Source organism: Neopsephotus bourkii, unplaced genomic scaffold (assembly GCF_033783945.1).
Source record: "Neopsephotus bourkii isolate Nb327-2 ecotype Australia unplaced genomic scaffold, CSIRO-AGI_Nbou_v1 NB_246, whole genome shotgun sequence".
Taxonomy (NCBI): Eukaryota; Metazoa; Chordata; class Aves; order Psittaciformes; family Psittacidae; genus Neopsephotus; species Neopsephotus bourkii.
In genome coordinates this window covers 2,003,848-2,018,705 of record NW_026900756.1, presented here as the reverse complement: position 1 = coordinate 2,018,705, position 14,858 = coordinate 2,003,848, and positions in this window count along the sequence as shown.

The following is a 14,858-nucleotide window of genomic DNA, read 5'->3' as shown; positions in this document are numbered from 1 at the left end:
TTGAAACCGGCTGAACAGGAAATTTAAGACCAAGTCCAACACCAGCTCATGCAGTTGTGCTGGAGTCTAATTAGCAGAGCAGTTGCCCAAATCTGTTATTTGAAGATCAGTATTAACAAGGCTCTGAAGTCTGTTTATCCCTACATGAGCTTTGATAATATATGTAGTATATTATGTAGTAGGGAGGTGACAGAAGGGCAAGAGAGACAGGAGAGTGTGACTCAGCTCCTGTTCCTATGGTAATGACTAATCTCCCTGGTATCTGAACAACATGATTGCTCCCATATGAGTAATTTTAAACTTGATGTGCCATCAATGAAACTGCCTTCCAAGTAGCACACAAATCCAAAGTCAAAGACAATGATTCTAATGATCATTTCTTTCCTCTTAGAAGTTGTGTTTTGGGGAAAAGACACTTCTGCTACTGTGTTTCTTTGATACTGCCACTATAGTTGTGGAGAAAGAACTTAGTGCTTTTCCTTCATTCCCCATTTTACATAAGAACATAAGATCAAAAGCAAAAATGTCTCCCTCTCCTCCAAACTAAATGTAACATTACAACTTCAAAAAGAGAGTTCATATAAGCTGACTTTAAGGGCAACCATCTGGGTGGCATCTAAAGCTGTAAAAATCATTGTATTGTACGAGACAAAGAATTTCCCTTGTGCATTGATAGAGGCAATTTCAAGAGCTTGTCTATAAAATTTTACAAAGTAAAGTTCCAGAGGAAGTAATGGATACAAATTACAGAATCTGCATCAGTGTTGCTCAAATGAAAGAGACTTAGACTTCAAGCTTTTACAGCACTATCAGTTAGAAATTTCAGAGATCTACTTGCATCTTGTCACTTGAATGAACACTTGAAAACCACCAGAAATAATTTGGCTTATGACACCTAGCTGTTACATGAACTTTAACTGGGACAATTACTTCTCTCTTTCTATCCATCTTTTTGTCAAGAAGAGGAAATCACTGGGTGCATTCTGGAAGTTGAAGGACTTGGCCGCAAATCTTCTTTTGTCCGTGTGAGTTCATCCTTTCCTCTGAGACTGCTCTCAGCCTAGTGAGAGCAAACTCTCTGTGAGGCCCCTAGGATCTCAAGGTGCCTTTTTTTATAGGATATTTTTATTGTCTGGCTCATCATGTCTGCCCCTGTTTCTCCTTTCTCTTGCTGCATGCTCAGTTCTTGCCTATCTGGAAGGTGGTAGGTGTGCCTGTTCTAGCCTGCACCCTGAGTGTGCAGAGTGTAGAGATGCTTTTGTAATTAAGGTAGGAAAACCTGCATTTTTGGAAGGAAGAAATAAAGCAGGAGACCTTGTCCTCTTTTCTTAGTTTATTGTCACATGGTTCCTGTCCTCTCAAAGTGCAAGTGATCAGTTTTTGTGACAGGGTAGTGGCCAGGCTTTGGAAGGAAAGCTGGAGAGCTCCTTGAGTGTTTCTTCCAATCCTAAGACCTCTTGCTTTTTCAGCCCAAACCCTTTAATGAATAGCATATACCTCAATTCAGGTTTGATTATTCATGTGGGAATATACTGACCACTTCCAGCTTAAAGCTTTGGAAAAAGAAACTCCTCAAAAGTTGGAGAAAATGGAGATCCCAAAGGCTGGTCTCTACTGATGGGGTTGCTTTCCCCTTAACACTCATACAGCTGAGGGGAGGCTGTAGTCTTATACCATCTTTGCCTTTGTTGCAGTTGGAGTTGGAAACCCAGCATTCTTTTTCTTAAGAAAAAGTTTGATACTGAAGTTTCAATTGAACTTTATATCAAAAAGCAGGAAGAGAAGCCCTTTCACAAAAAATAACTTTCTCCCAGATGCCAAGGAAATGGGTTCAGAAACGTTACACGAAATTGAAATTTCTTAAAGTGCTTCTTAAATCTCTGCTGCAATTACTGTAATTCACAATAATAGATCCAATTTTTAAGAGCTTTTGAAGTTTGCAAGTAGCATCCATCAGTTGTGGATTGTGGGCAATCTAGGAAACCATAGGTTCCCAAGGCTTTTCTTTAAATGAGCAAGATGTAATGAAAGTAGCTATGGAAAAACATGAAAGTTTGTGTTGTGCTGAATACTAACAAAAAAAGGCTCAGGAAATGCCGGAGACTTTATAAAAATTGTCCTTAGTTTGCAGGTCTGGGATGAGCCTCTTTTAATCCAGTACTTCTTTCTATAGAGACTGGTTAAGATAGTAGCTGACTGTGGGAGAAACTGTAATGGTTGAGACATATGAGGGCAGATCTACAAAAGCCAGAGGAACCTGTTTGTAATTTTCTGAACTGGTACAGCATTCAATATTGAGGTGAGGTAGGTGAATGGATCATCTACATGTATCTTTTCCACTCCCATCCCCAGGCGATCTTCAGATGAGTTTATATGCCACAAAGGAGTGTGAAACCACTCATGGAAGATTTTGGTCCAACTCCAAGTGCTCAACCTCTCTCTCCATGCTGTAGGTCACCTGTAACAGACTATAACATTTGCTCTAATATTTGAATGCTTAGACTTACGAGGATGTTTTCTTCAGTCACCTCACAATAAAACTTACTCAACACTATAGAGCAATATGTTTAATTGATAAAAAAATGTATAAATTTATACACATCGTGAAGCTACTCACATTTACTTCCTTGGAGTTTCTTTCCTTTTAATCTGGGTCTTGGAATCACCTGCTTTACTTGAAGTCTTTTGTTAGGTTTTATCCCTTAATGGCATGAAGGTGGACCTGAGACTTAGGATAAAAATGAATCGTGGCTTAGCTGGGGAGGCATATAGAGGAATTAAAATCAGGTTGTTCTTTATATTCTAGGTAAGGTTACGGTCTTAAAAAAGAAGTGGTCCAGAATTGAATGTTTCCAAGAGAAGTGCCAGGACAAATTCTGCATTTCAAGGTAATTTTTTCTCAGTGTTTGGGGTGGGAGGACTGTGGGAGGAGGAGGATATTGGGAAGAAGAGGGGGAATTAGCACTGGTGGTACTCACAAAGGGCCAGCAATTGTAAAATGGTAAATAATAGCAGAAACTGCTGATCAGAGGGCTATCTTTTTCACTTGAAAAGCAGAGCACATGAAAGCAATGTGTATTTAATATGCTTAAATGAGAAGTCGTATCTCTAGGGCAAAGAACTGCTCTGGGAAAAATTCAAAGGAGTTGGAGGATTTGCCTGATTATTAGGCTCATCAGCCTTTCCCTGGAAACATAAGAAATTATTAGTGTTTCAACAAGAAAAAGAAGTACTAGTAGTAAAGGCTACTTGATAAGGATTCAGTGGCTGTTAAGAAATTCACAATGAAGGAATCTTATTGAGGTGCTGGAGGAAGTCCACAGGGTAACCTTAAAAACCTATTACATTGAGAGATTCAAGGAATACAGTCCGTTGTCTTTATCAAAGACAGATCTGGAAAAGAATTTAATTAGTGTGTATGTAAGGGTTGAGAAAACAAAAATTTTTCTTCTGCTGCATAGATGTATAGTGAAATACACACAGACTTTGAAATAAAGTGCATTGCTGTAATGGTACATGCAATTGACATCCTGAATTGTCAAATCCTCTGGCATCTTAATTCAAGTTTAGGAGTGATGTTCAAGGGATGCTTGGATAGGAAAATCCTAAGGATTTTCTCAGGCAGGAGGTCAGACAAGATAGTCTATGTTTGTCTTCATAATCTGCATAATCCAAGTATGTAATATATTTGTGAAGTGCTTTGTGGGTAGTGAGATAATGGAAACACCTAAGGTTGAGACAGTAGAGCTAAGCATTCAGATCTTGCTCAAACTCTGGAGAATACTTGGGCCTTCTGCCAATATCATGTGCATAGTAAGAACTGTGTAAAATGCTTTTCCCTTTCCCAGTATTTGAAAGCTCATGCTACTTGACAAAGCATTCCTAGAACTTCTGCTGAGCACAAGTTGCAACAATATGACCGAATGGGCTAAAATCTTTGTCTCAGGAAAAACACCAGTAAATGTAAAGATGTTCTGTATTTTGGTTTAATTGATGTTGTGTGCTAAGATGATGAATACATGAGGTACACATCAATCCTTTTCTGTATGCTAGACAATATTTATTTTCACCATGGCTTGTCCTTGTCAATTAGTTGCTTGATATTTCAATCTTGAGCATAAATTGCTCATCTCCCTTTTCAAACTGTTCCTGAAATAGTGTCTATAATTGTTTAGACTTCCACAAAAGCATCAGAAAAGTTCATCTTTATGAAGTGTTGTCTGATGCATCAACTGTCTGAAAAAGCAGAAAAATATGCAAAATGAGATTTTTTTTTTTGTGAGCATTGTAGGTGGCAAAAAAAAGACATGGGTAAACTCAGCCTCCTACGTATCATTATATGATTCTGACTTTGTTGTGGTGAGGAAGATTCTTAGCGTGTTGCGCATTTTGTGTAGACACATGAAAATAAATTCATGGCTTACAAAGCCTCACAGTACCTTCTATGTGTTAAAAGAATGTCAACATTTATTAGTACAAAGTCTTTACTTCTGTTTTACAAATTCCTACCTGTAAAATAGAGACTTGGTGAGGTCAGATTGTTCCACATCATTAACTTGGAGTTAGTGCTCCAGAAAAGTGAAAGTGGGAGACACCTAAAACTAGTATGGTGAGGAAATAGATATGGTGATTCAGAAGGGAAAAGTGGCTACCACCTGTAGGATTCCAAAAGGCATGCAGTAAGTAGGATAACTCATAACTGCAGCTCAGTGTTTCAACTAAATGAACCCTTTGTCAAAGAGTTCTGTCAAACAATTGTTTTACAATGCTGTCAAATAATTGTTTTACAAATGTGTATTTGAATTTGCATATTCTGATGACTGTAGTCCTCAACAAAGCATGTGGCAAATATGTGGAGTAGGAAGAACCTTTTAAATATCCTAAATAGAGCTTAGAAACACAAGCATTCTGATTTTTAATGGTTCTTGCAGAGCTTGGTCTTCTGAGGCAAGCTTGACAATCAGTCGCAGGTTGTAGTGGCACAATCTGGTCTGTAGCAACTCTGCTTTGGAAGAAAGTGGTTAAAAACAGTACCTTGTCCTTATGTGTGGATCTTTCACAGCCTTTGAATATTTGAGTCCTCTAGTCACTGTTGGAAAAGTTCTTAATTAACAGTCCTAACAAATGAAACTGTATTATATGATGTATTTGTATTCAGACTGTAAAACCAACAGATCAAGTTGAAGTGTTATGCAAAAGACCACGCGGGAAAGAGTAAATCAGGAAGACAATATGAAGCCTCACATAACAGCCTGCCTTCTGTTTGCATTTGGGAATTTCATATTAAAAGCTGGGATTTTAATAGTTGGATAATGGTTGGTGCGTAATGCTGTAGTACTGTCCTCAATTTTACTTCAAACAGTTCTATGCCATGTGACTACTTATTAATGGATAACAAACAGTAGAATGTATGAATCAGTGCGTGGTCTGCCAAGATATGTTGAAGAGCACCTGTGCAGCTTTTAGCAAGGAGAATGTATAGAGCAAAAAATAAAGAAATCCTGCCATGAAAACAGGTTTCTGAAAGCAGTATCTCTCTATCCACTTTGGCTAATGTGTTGTGTTGGGGTTTATCTTGTCAAGTTGTTGCAGTCATATAGCAAGGTATGAAATGATGTGACATAACTCAGTTGTTAAAAAAGCAGCTCCATGTTGAAAGCTGCAGCATTATCATGTGTCTTTTCTGACATGACATGAAAGAAGGGAGCTTTACTGGAGAAGGAAGAAGTGCTAAGGAGAAATGAAAAAGAAACTGTTGATTAAAAAGCGTATTTCTGTGTTGCTTGGTTTGCTGTACCAAGGTATTGCAGGTAATTAGATGACTCATTTAAAACAGACCCTGTACTTTAAATGTTTTGGTAGGTGGATGATTGCTCCTAGGCTTGTAGGTGAATGAATTACTCATCAGCCAGTTGGCATCCCAGGCAGTGGTGTAGATCTTCTGACAAGAAAATCAATTGCATTGCTAAGTTTCCCAATTTGATTACTTTATAAAAAGTCCCTAGATCAGTTCTCTGCATGACTATATAGACTTACTTCTGAACTGAAAGCTTAGTCCCACATGCTACACAGGTCTAAAAAATTTGTAGTAAATATTTTGATTAGACATACTGAAATGCTAAGGTGATGGCCAAATTATAGAGGAGAATATCCACAAAAACTTTAAAAATAAACAGAAGAAGGCTAAATTCAGCTCAAAAATTATTGGATGAAACTTTCTGAATCTTATGTTCTTGAGTTCAAATGCCTCGTCAGCTTGCTTAATTGCAGCACATGTTTCACAGTTGTGAAGAACCTGGGCAATAGTGTCCATTGTTAAGTCTACTCCTTAATCACAAGCTCATATATATGTTGCATGTCTGCCCTGATGGCCTGAAGTGTCATGGGCCCACCGGGCCAAAAATAATTCACCCTTATGTTGCCAATCTAAGTCCATCTGAGCCACTTCAATATTAGCAGCTTTATCCACTTGTTGGTTGTTCTGGTGTTCCTCAGTGGCCCGACTCTTGGGTACATGGGCCTCTACATGACATACCTTCACCACCAGATTCTGCACCCGGGCAGCGATATCTTGCCACTGTTCAGCAGCCCAGATGGGTTTACCTCAGTGCTGCCAATTGCTCTGCTTATATTGCTGCAACCACCCCCACAGGGCATTTGCCACCATCCATGACTCAGTATAGAGATAAAGTACTGGCCACTTTTCTTGTTCAGCAATGTCCAAGGCCAGCCAGATGGCTTTCACCTGGGCAAAATGACTGGATCCACCCTCTCCTGCAGCAGTTTCTGCAACTTGTTGTTGGGGACTCCATACAGCTGCCTTCCATCTCTGACACTTCCAAAGCGCTGGAGGGGCCCACTGGGTTAGATTCTTGCCCATATTGTCCCAGACACCCTGCCACTCATGACTGTCCAGCCTTGAGGAATATGTCTTGGTCCTCCTATATTATGGTCTAACCCTAAACAAGACCCAGACCCGACCCTGCTTAGCTTCCATGATCAGGCATTCTCAGGGTTTTCACACCGTAGGCAATCTGTAATCTTCAGAAATAATCCAGTTTACAGGAATACCACTCGAGTGGTTTTCTATGAACATGGTAGTAGCATGGCTAGCCCTTGTGAACCATGCTGCCTTGCAAAGTTTTTAAGGTTCCTGGGTTAGGTCTGCAGAAGAGTTAAGAGGGGCAGAAAGCACAAGATTCACATTTTTAGTATGCCCTTTTTGAGCATGTGTCCTTCACGGATTTCTGCCCTTAGGCAGAACTCCCCCCCCTTCCCCCTCCCCCAGTTTTCTTCTCTTAGGCTCCCCAGGTGATGTCTCAGAATGGGGTTCATAGAATCACATATGCTTTCAAGAAGTAAGGTACGATTACACTTTTACGACATAATCTCAGAAATGGGAGGAATTGGTCATAATCCCCTTTTCATTTAACAGCTCAATATTTCACAGTCCCTGATTGAATGCTTCCATTTTATGTTAAGTGGGTATTGAATCACATCCAGCAACTTTAACTGAAACAGGAACAGGGACTGGACACCTAGTCCTTGACTTCTCACCTCCCCCAGGGAACAGCAATATTCTTTGCTATTCTTTCTCTTACGGAGTGATTTGATGACAACTCAAATAGGTTCCACAAGAAGGGCATGTGGTACTCCTTCTCACATCCAGAAGTAAGTGAGAGCTTGTAATTAAGTCACTGTTGCATGAGATTAATCTTCCAAAGTAATGATAGGACATGGAGCTGGGAGGAGAATTGAGCCCAGTGTTAAATTTTGTGTGGAGCCCTTTTCTTTAAAGATTTTCTGGGAACTGGCATTGGGAGTCAAATGTATAAGCTGAACAACTTTGTGTTAATGGAATAAGTGGGATAGGTAAATGGGGATACAACCTGAGCTTCTCAGCACTGGTAATATGGATGCTTTCTGCACATACTCAGTGTGAAAAAGGTTTATGCTGAAACACTTGCAGAACTGGTGCTTGAATTGTGTATGGAGGTATAAACATACTGTCTTAGGTACTTGCTTCTGATTTGGTTTTCCATATGCAAGAATGATTGTTGCAGAGCTAGTGCAGAGCTGGTAAGTAGTTCCTTTGATCTTGCACAAAAGTTCTCAGAAATTTCTAAGGGAAAATGTTTGGTTTTCTTTATTCTTCTCAAAGATTTTAGGTAAATTTGGTCAAAATCTGTAACACACTACAGCACATCAGTGAATGAGAGGATTGTGTTGTGTGCTGTCATCCTTGATTGCACTGTAAGTTGTGTGATGTGGGACAGGAAGCTGGAGGTGAAATTAATTTGTGGGAGATGTAAATTAGATGGGAATTGTTGTCTGAGGTCCTACAGCAGTACAGGCAGATTACAAAATAGTATTTAATTAAATTAACTAAAATATTCAGATTTATTTTCAAAACACTGTTTGGAATAGCATGAGGAATAATGAAGTATTTCAGGAATGTCAAAACGAGTTTTGTTCACTCTGTTTTTTTTTTTAAAGGAGAACCTATGTTACTTAGGTTCATATGTAAGCAGTGAATGAAGCTCTTTCTCATCAGACAATGACTTGGAACAATTTCCCTTCAGTCAAACTTCGTAGAAAGAGCATTAAGTTCTAGTTTTAAGTCTGGTGCATCTTGCTTTCTGTCATTTCAAAATTTGCATTCACTTGATGCATTGAGTATCTCTTCTTGTTCTGTTTATGATGAGAAGATGTGGGGAAGGCAAAAATTGCAATAAAAAGGTGCCAATGATCCCAAACCCCAGCAGGGGATACCTGTGACAAACATGTTAATTATGAACAGATTACCAGTTCTAGAAAGATATTTTTCTGGTTTAATATCTAATGTTTGTAAACTTATAATTTACATTTATTATTTGTAATAAAAATAATAGCATATTATTATTATTATTAATGTTTGATGTCTCTCTTTTATCATCTGTACCTTTTAATGACTTACTCGGAATTCTGGTTGACATTGCTTCTAGCCATCAGGTGGTTACAGTGAAAAGATGGGGTTGTTCTCTTTGTGATTATCATTCTTTTGTTTTAAATACAAAATAAAGAATTATGTATAGCTTGTTACTTACTGGTTACTTCTTAAACTCAATTAGGATAATTTTTTCATGCTATATGGTAGAAAAAGAGCTTCTAGCAAGTCCTTTTATCACTTCCCAATATTTTTCAGTGTACATTATTCGCTAGCTGTAGAATATAAGCCATTAGTAAAAGACCCTGTTTGGCTGGTGAAGTTAGGACAGAGAATAGCAGGAAATGAATGGGAGTTTGCAGGATTGGGCAGCTGGAGCTTTTGGAAAAATAACCAGTCTCTGGACACTCTTCACATGACAGAAGAGCATAAATTAGAGGATTCAGTTTATTTATGGAGAAGTTAGAAGGAGATTCATCAGAGAGGTACATGTGGTAGGGATGAATGGTAATTTAAGCTCATCAGAGATAAAGGGGAGAAAGTTCATCACGAGAGTAGTAGAACAGTGGAATAAGGGCCCAAAGACATTTTTGAACATCAGTCTAGGAGATACCAAAAATTCAGCTGGGCAAGACCCTAAGCAACCTGAACTAACTGGACCAGTTTTGAACAGGGGAACGGGCTAGAGACCCTCAAATTTCCCTTCCAACCTTAAGTGTTGTTCTAGGGTTGAAAAAGATTGTTTAACAAGAAGGAAGAGCACTTGCCTGCAAGAAAATCAGTTTATTATATGCCAAAAGACAAAGTAATTGGTACTTTGGATGTAACTTATTATTTCTTCTTTCTTAAAACCTCTTGAAATCTTTCAGATTTGATGTACAGATCCTGCTTTGATGAAAAGAATCCACAAACTGGTTTTAAATCATACCTGATGGTTGTATTGAAAAATGGCAGAAGAAATGGCCAGGGCTGGGGTAAGAAGTGTATTCATTTTAAAGGCTATTTTGTTTAAGGAATGTGTTTTAATGAATGCTTTCACCCAATTCTATTTATTTCCCAGCAAAGACATCAAATTCACGATACCAAAAAGATACAGACCTTGGAAGTCTGATACAAAGTTGAAGATGGAATGAATTTTCAGAAACCAGTGAGGGAGCATTAGTTATTTTAGGTGACAACAGTGTTGTTTAATTAAGGTCCTATTTTCTCAGCACCGTGAGAGACTGTCGATATTACAATGCCTGCGCATTTTCTGTCTCCTTTGCTTGAAGGTTGCACTCAGATTTTATTTTATGTGTAAGAGAATGAGCCTAGTTTGAATTTATGACAAGTTCTTTCTTCATAGTAGTCTCGCATAAGGCATAGTTTTTTGCTTTCTCCATATAAAATTCTATGTGTCTACCTTCTATATTTCTATTTTTCTTTCCCGTACTTTGTAAGAAAGAGGGCAACTATTGTTCTTTATTCAGAGGAAAGTTCAAATACCTTTCATTCTTAAAGGTGACATTGGTGGAAGTGTTAAGTGATTTGGAAGTGAATTACAGTGATGTAGATTGACTGTTATCAACAGATTTTTTGAACCATCTCTTAATATTCTTTCATGACAGTTTATTGTGGTGTGGGTTTTTTTAAACTGTTATTACTATATTTATTTTTAATATTAGCTCCCACTTCAGGTGGGTCCAGACTTGCCCCTGACAATTGTCTGTGAAGGAGGTAATCATTTTAGTGATCTTCCTCCTACACTGTCACAGAATGTGCCTGTTATTTGTTGTTAAATAATAACAACTGTGTGTTTTCACTGAGTGTCTCTAAGAAGACCTCCCTTTAGAAGGAGTTAAGCTCTTACTCAGTCTAGTCCTGGGCAGTGGTCTGCATGGGCTCTCCTTAGCTGGTCACACTCTTTCTATTGATAGATGGGACTTCCAAGATGTCTAGATATGATTTTACAGGTAGCACTTCACCATTGGCACATTGCTTTTGGCACTGAGATAATAAAACCAGGTTTTGATGACCAAAAAAAATCTAAATTTTCTGTGGAAATATAAATAATATCAAGACAGATCTGGGAAGAGGTCCATTGGATCTGAAATTGTATCCTATAACAATGCAGTATTGTATAAAAACCAAGAAGAGGAATACAGAAAGATGTTCTTGATCTGATTATAAAATGGCAAAAAACATACATAAAAAATGCTTAGATCTAATCAGGTTAGTATTTTCCAATGATTTTTTTTTTGTTTGTTTGTTTGTTTGTTTTGTTGGTGCTTTTCCAGACAGCTTCAGTACTGAAACTCAGTCTTGGCTCTATCTATCACTGATAATTTGACAACATTCACTCTGCGGAGTGGCATGTTTCTGTTGCAGTCTTATCAGAGAAACAGGAATATCCAGACACTAAGACACAGATGTGGAGGAAGAGTATAAAGGAAATACAATTTTAAAATTTCCTTTCTTCCTGTTAAGAGGCCTGTTCACCTTTCTTGCATTTCAGTGCAGTTCTAAAAGGCTAGAAAAATGTTAATAGACTTGGCAGGTACAGCAGGGTAGGTAATGTATGGGGGCTTACACCATTACATGCCTGTAAAGCATGTTGTACATCCACTAACAAGACTGCCATTAATTTTTTCTATAAATCCTGCACAGAGGTATTAGGGTCTGTGAACTGACGATTTACTGCCTGGAAAATTATTCTTTATTGATTTATATTACATGGAGGCAGCCGCAAATCTATAGTGGCCTTATTCAGAGAGAAAAAGCTGAAGTTAGTGTCATTCTTACTTAGGGAAGCGATTAGAAGTAGGAAAATTGATTTAGTACCTCTGGGTGACATCTACATGTTATGCAATTATGAATCTCAGTAATCTATGAATTACAATACATAAAAGCATGTGAGATCTGGTTAATTATGTTTTTGTAATGTGGGCAATGTTCTTTGTGCAAGGTGTTGTAAATGTCAGCCTAACATTTTTATGCAAAATTTGGCACCAGAACCTAATTTTGATTTTCTTTAATGAAGTTTTTTGGGATCTTTACACTGCCTGGTATTTTTCTGATATTTTGTATGAATTTGACAGACTCAAGAATCTGAGACTATTTACCAGATTTGTATATCAGGTGTTGTAAAAATGAGTAGATATTTCAGTCTTTTAGATTCCAACCTCAAAAAGGTGTGTGAGAAGATAGAGCCATTCATAGGCACAGGGACAGTGCTCCAGGACCAGACACCCTTGAACTGTCTGGACAACAGACTGAATTCAAACAGCAAAAGCCCTGAGCTGTGTGTGGACTAAGCTGAGTTTTGCAGCTTACCTTCAGTTAACTATGTCTCAAATATAACTGCATATACATGGCTCTCTTTCTCTGCAAACCCTTCACTTCTGTAAGCTGGAAAATTGAGGGGTGTTGGACAGACATGTACGCAGTGCACTACCAAAAAGATCTGCAGAAGAGGGAACTGGTACTGAGGAACTGGAATCTAGCAGCTAGATATAAAAACTTCTCAGTTGTGGGGTTAAGATCTTTGGGATTTGACTGAAAAGCTCTGGGAACATATCTGCAAATATTAATGCAGCTTTTTTCCCCTTAGTTTTCCTCAGAAAAATATATGAAAATATGTTAGTAAAACATAACTCTCTGTTGTTTTTTGAGACATCATAGGTTATTTGCAAGGTATTTTCCTTCTTAAGGAAGCAAGTGGAGAGTTTAGAAAAGTAAACCAGACTGTGTTGTATGATGTAAGACTTCAGATTTTAAAATTATTTCTCATGTTAAGAATATTGGTGAACTTACTCTCTATTCATGAATTTAGCCCTTTATGTAGTAGATGAAGGATATTTTCCTGCTTTGCAGGCACTGGTAATATGGTATGACCCAAGGCTTTCTATGGAGTTTGTCCTCCTGGCATAAAATAGTAATTGAAAGCTGTTTAGGAAAAAAAATAAGATACTGGTTTAGGGGAGTGAACTGCCCATCTCTGTGATTCATTGTTCTGAGGCATTTTTTTCCAGACAGAGTGGAAGTGCAGCTCCTTTTGGGGCTATTTCTATTAGGTATTTAAGGTACTCACAAGTCAGTCTGTTTTGTCACTGATTGCCATAATTGGGAGTCTTAAGAATATTCTGGGCCCAGGTATAAGTGGCTTTCTGGTCACTGTGAAGACCCTGATCCAGAGAGCAGCACCAATAAAATATGAGCCAAGTTTCTGCTGTATGAGGCTTTGGAAGTAGCTGGGCAGGAGAAGCACATAGAAATGAGGAGCTGGAATTTCCTGCACATCCTGTGCTTGGCTGGCATGCAGCAGCTTCAGCTACAAATCCCTTGCTGCTGCTTCTGCATTGTGCTTGGCAGTTCTGAGTAATGGCTAATTCTCAAAATCTCCATGTCCAGACCATCTTTTACGTCACAATATGCTGCCATATACAATGGTTTTTTTTCATTCTATTGCTTATTTCAAACACACTGGCTTTTTAAAAACAGAAATTTAGAAGGGAGAATGACGATTGTTGTTGTAGACAAGCAGCTTAATGAAAATGCTGCTAAAACGCCTCTTCTTGTATGAAAACTAATAAATTGATTACCAAAGCAGCTTCGTAACCCAGTGTGATTTTATTGTCTTTGACCAGGGTGTTTGATAAGTACTAATTCTTGCCAAGAGCAAAGAGTAAATTTTATGTCAAGTGTTGCTGTTGTGTTTGGAAAAGAGCAGTACCAGAAGGGTAGCTAGATATGTAGGTCTGATCACCGAGTTCAGGGAATGGTGGCTCTGCAGCAGACCCTTGGTGGACAGCCTAGTAGTAGTAGCTTATGTACCTAAAGCCACAGAAGAGTTTTCTAAAGATATTTAGGCATCAGTCTTTAGGAATTTGTTTTAAAATATTTCTCAAAGTTTTTACCTAGTTTTCTGTGTTCATTTTATCTCTTTACATATTTTTTTTTTTGTTGGAAATTCTGCTAGCTCTTAGGTGTTCTGCTGAGTTCAGTGTAGGAAAAACCTACATCTAACTGAAAAAGTATATACCTTAAGTCATGTTCCTCCCACCCCTTGATAACATGTTTTTGCACAGAAGTGTTAAATGCTGGATAGCCATTTATAGTTATATGATATTGAAAGGTATGCAGGTAATTTTGCAGTCAGGCAAGGACAGAAACAGCAGGCATATGTTCTGATTCATGGGAGGGGTGTAAAAGGATTTTATAAGGAGATGTAAGAAAGCTCTTTTTTCTGAAGATGTGCATGGAGAAGTCACTGGAGTAGTGCGTACTCATCGCTACTGGACTTCAGGGGGACAAACAGATGTACCTGTGATTCATCTCTTGTTAATGGTACCAGAATCTGAAAGGTTAGCAGAGCTGCTGTGTTCTGTTCCTTTATCACACAGATGTAAAAGCACTGAATCCCTCGATCCTCTTTTTGCTGGCTGCATCCCTACCCTTTCCTGCTATCCCACTCAGCCTGGGCTAATGTCACTAACCTACTGCCACCTCGTTACAGAAGGAGCAGTTACGTACATGTTAATAATTGTTTCAACATGAATGTCTCTGGGATCCCAGTGCATTTGTTCCAGTGGTGAGCTGCTGGGGAGTGATGGGCTGTGTCCCTTCTGTTGCAGTCCCTGTCTCTAAGCTAAACTGAGTGGACATGTAAACATGCTCTTCATGCTTAGAGAGTAAATATATCATCAAAGCATGAGCAAGTCCAATTATGGGAAGTGTGGCTTATTGTAAAAGTATCATTAATTGATTTGTGCTTTTAATGTGTTTTTGTTTACTGAGTTGTAAAATAATAAGCAGGCTATGTTGGGGGTTCAGAATGAATAATTCCCTAGAACCAAATTTCAAGACATGCAGAAAATCCCAGCAGACTACTTTGCTTGCTAAAAACCAAAAAAAAGCTCTTTTTTCTTTTTTTTTTTTTTAGTTGATAATTGAA